The sequence below is a fragment of the Entelurus aequoreus genome, linkage group LG17 (assembly GCF_033978785.1).
Source record: "Entelurus aequoreus isolate RoL-2023_Sb linkage group LG17, RoL_Eaeq_v1.1, whole genome shotgun sequence".
NCBI lineage: Eukaryota > Metazoa > Chordata > Actinopteri > Syngnathiformes > Syngnathidae > Entelurus > Entelurus aequoreus.
In genome coordinates this window covers 20,959,000-20,966,499 of record NC_084747.1, presented here as the reverse complement: position 1 = coordinate 20,966,499, position 7,500 = coordinate 20,959,000, and the positions used below count along the sequence as shown (strand labels likewise).

Sequence of the window (7,500 nt, the reverse complement as noted above, 5' to 3'; positions counted from 1 at the left end):
TCTACCATTTGAGCTAATTCCCCTGTAAAGCACACTAGTTAGCATGTGAGAGAGTTAGCGGGATCGATGCTTTTGTCATGTTTTCATTTTCTTGGAGGTGTATTACACCACAATCCCTGTGCCAACCTCCCTTACAGGGGAATTAGCTCAAATGGTAGCATGTTAGCTTAGCGAGGTAGGAAGATTGACAACTGTGTTCTCCACACGAAAACACGTTTTGAGAATGTTGTCAGCCATGTTTTTAGGGACTCTGAAGGTCTCACATTATTCACCACTCAGACATAGTTGCTAAAATGCTAAGTTCCCTGACCAGGAATCCACCTGGGCCGCGGCGAATACGGACAACCATCAAGTCCCTGGTGGTCTAGTGGTTAGGATTCGGCGCTCTCACCGCCGCGGCCCGGGTTCGATTCCCGGTCAGGGAACTTAGCATTTTAGCGTGAAGTATGAAGTATCTTGGATACTAAGAGATTGGGGCCACTTCTGGTAAAAACTGTCACTAAAAGTCCAAGCTACATTTTATAAGTGCTCTAAAATTCTAATCCAGTATCTACGAGGTCTAAATTACACCTGTTTAGGTCCTGGAGGGGTTGAAAGAACCCAAACAGTTCAGCATGCACCTTCGGACTTTTAAAGTAAGTCCATTTTACGGTACTTGTGGACCTCGGGACGTATTGAAATCTTTTTGGTCAGTTTTGGGTTACTTTGGGACCTTTGGGTGTGTTTGTTGTTTTCAGAGTACATGAACTATCGTGGATACTGAGGGATTAGGGCCACTTCTGGTTTAGAACTACCCCTAATAGTCCAAGCTACATTTTATAAGTGCTCTAAAATTCTAATCCACTATCTACGAAGTCCAAATTACACCTATTTAGGTTTTGGAGGCGTTGAAAGAACCTAAGAGGTCCCAATAATAGATGTGGTTGCCCAAACAGTTCGGAATGCACCTTAACGGGCCCTGGCTCCAGACTCTTTGGGCACATTTCGGATTTTTAAGGTAAGTCCATTTTAGGGTACTTGTGGACCTTGGGACGTTTTGGAATCTTTTTGGAACTTTAAGTGAAACTGGTCCGTTTTGGGTTACTTTGGGACCTTTGGGTATGTTTGTTGTTTTCATAGTACATGAACTATCTTGGATACAAAGGGATTAGGGCCACTTCTGGTAAAAAAAAAAAAGTGCCCCTAAAAGTCCAACCCTCATTTTATTAGTGCCCCAACCTGCCTGTGAGACTACGAGGTCCAAATTACACCTATTTAGGTCTTGGAGGGGTTAAAAGAACCCAAGTGGTCCCAATGATAAATGGGGTTTCCCAAAGGGTCTGAAATGCACTCAAAAGTGCCCTGGTCCCAGACTCGGGCTTAGTGTAGAAGGGGTCTGAGACTGTTGTTGTCAAACTACAAGGTCAGCCATGTTTTAGGGACTCTGAAGTTCTCACATTATTCACCACATAGTTGCTAAAATGCTAAGTTCCCTGACCGGGAATCGAACCCGGGCCGCGGCGGTGAGAGCGCCGAATCCTAACCACTAGACCACCAGGGACTTGATGGTTGCCTGTATTCGCCGCGGCCCAGGTTCGATTCCTGGTCAGGGAACTTAACATTTTAGCAACTATGTCTGAGTGGTGAATAATGTGAGAACTTCAGAGTCCCTAAAACATGGCTGACCTTGTAGTTTGACAACAACAGTCTCAGACCCCTTCTACACTAAGCCCGGCTAAGGTTATCCAGGGTAAATCCCACCTAACCTCATCCACACAAACACAATGGTCGTTTAAGACCCCTCCCCCCGAGTACGCATGTGCAGAAAATGCACACGTCATAGTCACCGCCAGTGTTGCTTTGTGTGCAAGTTGTTAAATGTAACTTATCTGAACAATATCCAGTGTTGTGGTATTTCAATGAACTGGAATCCAGTGTGACTATTGTAGTGAATCACACCTGAGACATCATACATTAATCACATCTTTATTAGACACGTAAACAATGTGATAAAGAACATTTTACATCAATCAAACTAGAGATCTAGATAGCTGGTCAGGACACTCCTCACTCTTTTGCCTTCACCTTCATTGTCCATTAGTTTCTGGTGACTTTATATACTCTGGACCTAGACATTGAGTACATGGCGGACAATAACTGATCCAGTCTGCTTTGCCAGTCCAAAAACATTTGCCGTTTTCCATAGTCTTCCTTTTTTATCACATCCAAAGTAGCATGCATTCTCATCGACTCTCCTTCAACAAATAGACAAAGTTTTTCGCTAAGTAGAATCACAGCTAATCCGGCCGGACATTGGAAAGTTCTCTTGCCGTCTGAGAAGTGTTGTATCCCAAATAGCTGCAATGGCTTTCTCTGAAGGTATTCATGTGTGATTTCCACAAGCGTCTGTACATGTAGAGGAAGGAGAAACGCGGGTATGTCCGGGTGACTCGTCTTCACGTTTCCAGTGGTTAGCTCCGAGCTTTATTATGAAGCTGGCTGTGGCGTGTTCTTTCTGACGTCACTTCCTGTGTGGGCGAGGTCTTTCTGGCGTCACTTCCTCTCCGAACTCACTTTGTAAACGATCGATGAGTCCATACAAAGCTAAGTGCCGGAGATTCAAGAATTACACGGCTGACTTACCCGTGTAAAAAATTGTCCGAGGAGTGGGACCTTAAACGCTGGTTTAGTGTGGCTGAATCGAGGCTTAGGCTAAATAATGATTTGTTTAAGGTGTTAAACGACTTAGTGTAGACATAGCCTGAGAACGTGTTTCCGTGTAAAGAACGCAGTTGTCAATCTTGCTACCTAGCTAAGCTAGCATGTTACCATTTGAGCTAATTCCCCTGTAAAGGCAGGTTGGCACAGGGATTGTGGTGTAATACACCTCCAAGGAAAGCATCCATCCCGCTACCTCCTTCACATGCTAACTAGCGCACTACCATTGTAGCTAATTCCACTGTAAAGCATTTTTGGACTGCTAGCTGCTATCACCGTGTAGCTAACAACTATGATATTACAAATGAATAAATAACAGATGTTCAGTATTACATGACACTTCTTAGACAGTCCAGAGACCAGACTGAAGAATTCAGCCATGGATCTCGCTAACTGTCAAATGTTAAGCTGGCATGCTAACATTCAAGCTAATTCCCGCTAAAGTCATCCATCATGATATTACACACGTTTTCCTTCATGAGGAAGAAGTTGCTCATACAGACATCCATCAAGTCCCTTGTGGTCTAGTGGTTAGCATTCAGTGCTCTTAATTAGAGATGTCCGATAATATCGGCCGGCCGACATTATCGGCCGATAAATGCTTTAAAATGTAATATCGGAAATTATCGGTTTCAATAAGTAAAATTAATGACTTTTTAAAACGCCGCTGTACGGAGCGGTACATATCCGGTAAAACACGGACGTACGGAGCAGTTGCGTCTTCCAGTCAGCAGCCCCTCCCCTCTCCCTCTCCCCTCTCCCACACACCACACAGGAGTTGACGACTGCAGCATGACAGGTTTACTGGCGACGCTTGATGACCTCATCAAACCGCCGCGAGCGGAGCATAACAACAACAAGAGTGTGTTGTTGCCGGTGCTGTAGCCGTGGCTAACAAGCCAGCTCGCTCGGTGACCGACCAACGACACCATGTCTATGGTTTGGGATTATTTAAAAGTGTGTCTGACGGATAAAAAACTGGCAATTTGCAATGACTGCATCAAGTTGGTTATGCGAGGAGGAACCAAGACGTCTTCCTTTAATACGAGCAATTTGATCTCCCACCTCTTTAAGAATCATAACGAGATACACGATGAAAACAAGCGGAAGATGGATGAAAAGCAAACACCGAAAGCAGCTTGCAGTGAACGGAGATGCCCTGTCTCAACGCAGCATTTCAGAAGCTCTGACTGACTGCTAGACCACTTCAAGCACATTTGTGTTACTCATACAAATACGTTAGAGCAGGGCAGATTGAGCCCACTTTATAATTTCCTGTTATACAGTATGCCAGGCAGTCTGGTAAAGGAGGACAATGTTATTGTGCACTTTATTACTCTAGTATGCTCTGGACTGAAGCTGTGTGCCTTCATTGTTTTTGTAGCTGTTGTTTTGAGGCATGTTTAAAAAAAACAAAAAATTATGCACTTTGTGAATGTCAAAGTATAGTATTTCCCATAGTTGTAGTGGGTATCAGGCAGGCCTGGCCCTAACCAATCTGGCGCCATAGGCAAGATTTTAGGTGCCCCCCCACATCGGCAGTGAAGTGTATATAATCACAAGAAACCGAATAGCTTTGTCTTTGACCTTTTTTTTACTTAAAGAAAGCAAATTAACATATTATATGAGAATGTTATGTTATGATTATCTTTAACCGAATCACAGCAGTGCTCCCTCTCATGTGATATTGTTTAATTAACATTAATGATGTGCACTTTAACAACTAGGCTTACAACTATACCTAATATATAAAGGGGTGGAAAAGTGACTATTACCTGCAGGGTAAACATTAGCTAACCAGAAGGCAATAACAATGTAAACAAAAAACACCTGCTTAAAAGATCTAATACAAATGTCCCTGAGGAATGTAAGGTGAGAGTACTGTAATTACCTAACGTTACATTATTATTTTCCATAACAATTTAGCCCCCTCCACAATATTAACCCGATGTTAAAACAGAACTAGCTATTTATTGATTAGCAATTGCGGAATCATGTAACATTAGCTTAATGCTAAAAAGCCAGGTTACTATCACATCGGTAGGTTGGAGTTCAAATCCCAGCCGAGTCATACCAAAGACTATAAAAATACCCGTTTCCTCCTTGCTTGGCACTCAGCATCAAGGGTTGGAGTTGGGGGTTAAATCACCAAAATGATTCCCGGGCGCGGCGCCGCTGCTGCCCACTGCTCCCCAAGGGGATGGGTCAAATGCAGAGGACAAATTTCACCACATCTAGTGTGTGTGTGACAATCATTGGTACTTTAATCTTTAATCTTAATTCTGTAACAGACAAATAATTTCATGTAGGCTAACGTTCCCTCCCTGTCTTTTTCTCGTTTCTCCTCTTATTTTCTCTTTTTTCTTCCTTGGGCACCTGACAGTTTTGGCCGTTTTGACATCTTGTGTTGATTTTTTGATGTGGTAAGAGTCATGATACGGGAAGGGAGGGGGCGCACCGTGCGGGGAGATGGGAGGGGGGGCGTAATGTTGTAACAAATAATATTTCTATTAAATAGGCTTTACTTTGCATTTTAATTAACGTGGGATTAATTATTTTTTGTATTTAGAAATAATAGTTCCAACTTTTTTTTTTTTTTTCCTCCAACACTTGTGGCACTGGCGTGGCGCCCCCTGATGGACGGCGCCCTTAGCATTTGCTTATACGGCCTATGCCACGGGCCGGCCCTGGTATCAGGATTATCTCAGGGAGAGCATGTCCCAAATTCCAAGCTGCTGTTTTGAGGCATGTTAAAAAAAATGAGGCACTTTGTGACTTCAATAATAAATATGGCAGTGCCATGTTGGCACTTTTTTCCATAACTTGAGTTGATTTATTTTGGAAAACCTTGTTACATTGTTTAATGCATCCAGCGGGGCATCACAACAAAATTAGGCATAATAATGTGTTCATTCCACGACTGTATATATCGGTATCGGTTGATATCGGAATCGGTATATATACATACACACACATATATATATATGTGTGTGTGTGTATGTTGTATTTTTATATATGTACAACAAGCTTCCATCTGGCTTCATCGGTGCTTCCTAAACTCCTTTTTTATCCCCCGTCAAAAAGATCCACTGGAGAATGCGGGCATCGATCCCGCTACCTCTCACATGCTAAGCGAGCGCTCTACCATTTGAGCTAATTCCCCTGTAAATACTCTCTGTCGCCAGAAGGCTATTTTCCCTAAATGGGAATCGGACCCAGAACACGGCAATATGAGGGACCAATCCTAACCACTAGACCACCAGGGACTTGATGGATGCCTGTTTGAGCAACTTCTTCCTCTCAGAGGTGGAGTCGTACATGAAGGAAAACGTGTGTGATGTCATGATTGGTGACTTTAGCAGGAATTAGCTTAAATGGTAGCATGCTAGCTTAACATGTGAGAGTTAGCAGGATCCAGCTTCAGAGTTGCAGCCTCACGCTTTGAGTGTGACAGTCACGTGTTACATGACACTTCCTAGAAAGTCCAGAGACCAGACTGAAGAATTCAGCCATCGATCTCGCTAACTCTCACATGTTAAGCTAGCATGCTACCATTAAAGCTAATTCCTGCGAAAATCATCAATCATGATATCACACACGTTTTGGTCTAGTAGTTAGGATTCGGTGCGCTCACCACTGCGATTCCCGGTCAGGGATCTTAGCATTTTAGCAACTATGTCTGAGTGGTGAATAATGTGAGAACTTCAGAGTCCCTAAAAAACATGGCTGACCTTGTAGTTTGACAACAACAACATTGTCAAAACAGTTGTCAATCTTGCTACCTAGCCAAGCTAGCATGCTACCATTTGAGCTAATTCCCCTGTAAGGGCGGGTTGGCACAGGGATTGTGGTGTAATACACCTCCAAGACAATGCAAATGTAAGAAAAGCATCAATCCCGCTAACTCGCTCATATGCTAACTAGCGTGCTACCATTTAAGCTAACTGTTGCTAAAGTCATCAATGAGGAAAGTTACGCACAGAATAATTTCACCACACTGTGTGTGTGTGTGTGTGTGTGTGTGTGTGTGTGTGTGTGTGTGTGTGTGTGTGTGTGTGTGTGTGTGTGTGTGTGTGTGTGTGTGTGTGTGTGTGTGTGTGTGTGCATGTGTGTGTGACAATCATGGGTACTTTAACTTAAAGGCCTACTGAAACCCACTACTACCGACCACGCAGTCTGATAGTTTATATATCAATGATGAAATCTTAACATTGCAACACATGCCAATACGGCCGGGTTAACTTATAAAGTGACATTTTAAATTTGCCGCTAAACTTCCGGTTCGAAACGCCTCTGAGGATGACGTATGCGCATGACGTAGCCCGGGGAACACGGGTATGGCTTCCACATTGAAGCCAATACGAAATAGCTGTTTTCATCTCATTCTGGGTGTATTCTGGACATCTGTGTTGGTGAATCTGTTGCAATTATGTTCATTGCATTATGGAGAAAGAAGCTGAGCAAGCAAAGAAGAAAGTTGTCGGTGCGAAGCGTCTATTTTGCGAGGGAAGTCAGCGGCAACACGTACACAGCCGGCGCTTCTTTGTTTACATTCCCGAAAGATGCAGTCAAGATGGAAGAACTCGGATAACAGAGACTCTAACCAGGAGGACTTTTGACTTCGATACACAGACACCTGTAGAGAACTGGGACAACACAGACTCTTACCAGGATTACTTTGATTTGGATGACAAAGACGCAGACGTGCTACTGTGAGTATGCAGCTTTGGCTTCTAAACATTTGATCGCTTGACCGTACGTGCGCGTCACGTGCGTAACTTTGTTTAAATATATAAGCTTTAT

At 43.4% G+C, this 7,500-nt stretch overlaps 1 protein-coding gene and 2 non-coding genes across 3 annotated transcripts in view; 2 read left to right on the top strand and 1 right to left on the bottom strand.

Annotated features, from left to right (window-relative positions):
• The window catches only part of LOC133632644 (stromelysin-3-like), a 67,268-nt gene that overhangs the window by 25,873 nt on the left and 33,895 nt on the right, over nucleotides 1–7,500 (top strand). The gene's annotated exons all lie outside the window — the stretch shown is intronic.
• trnae-cuc (transfer RNA glutamic acid (anticodon CUC)) lies at nucleotides 354–425 on the top strand. The gene has a single exon. It is a non-coding gene; the product is annotated as a tRNA-Glu (tRNA).
• On the bottom strand, nucleotides 1,469–1,540 carry trnae-cuc (transfer RNA glutamic acid (anticodon CUC)). Its single transcript has one exon. It is a non-coding gene; the product is annotated as a tRNA-Glu (tRNA).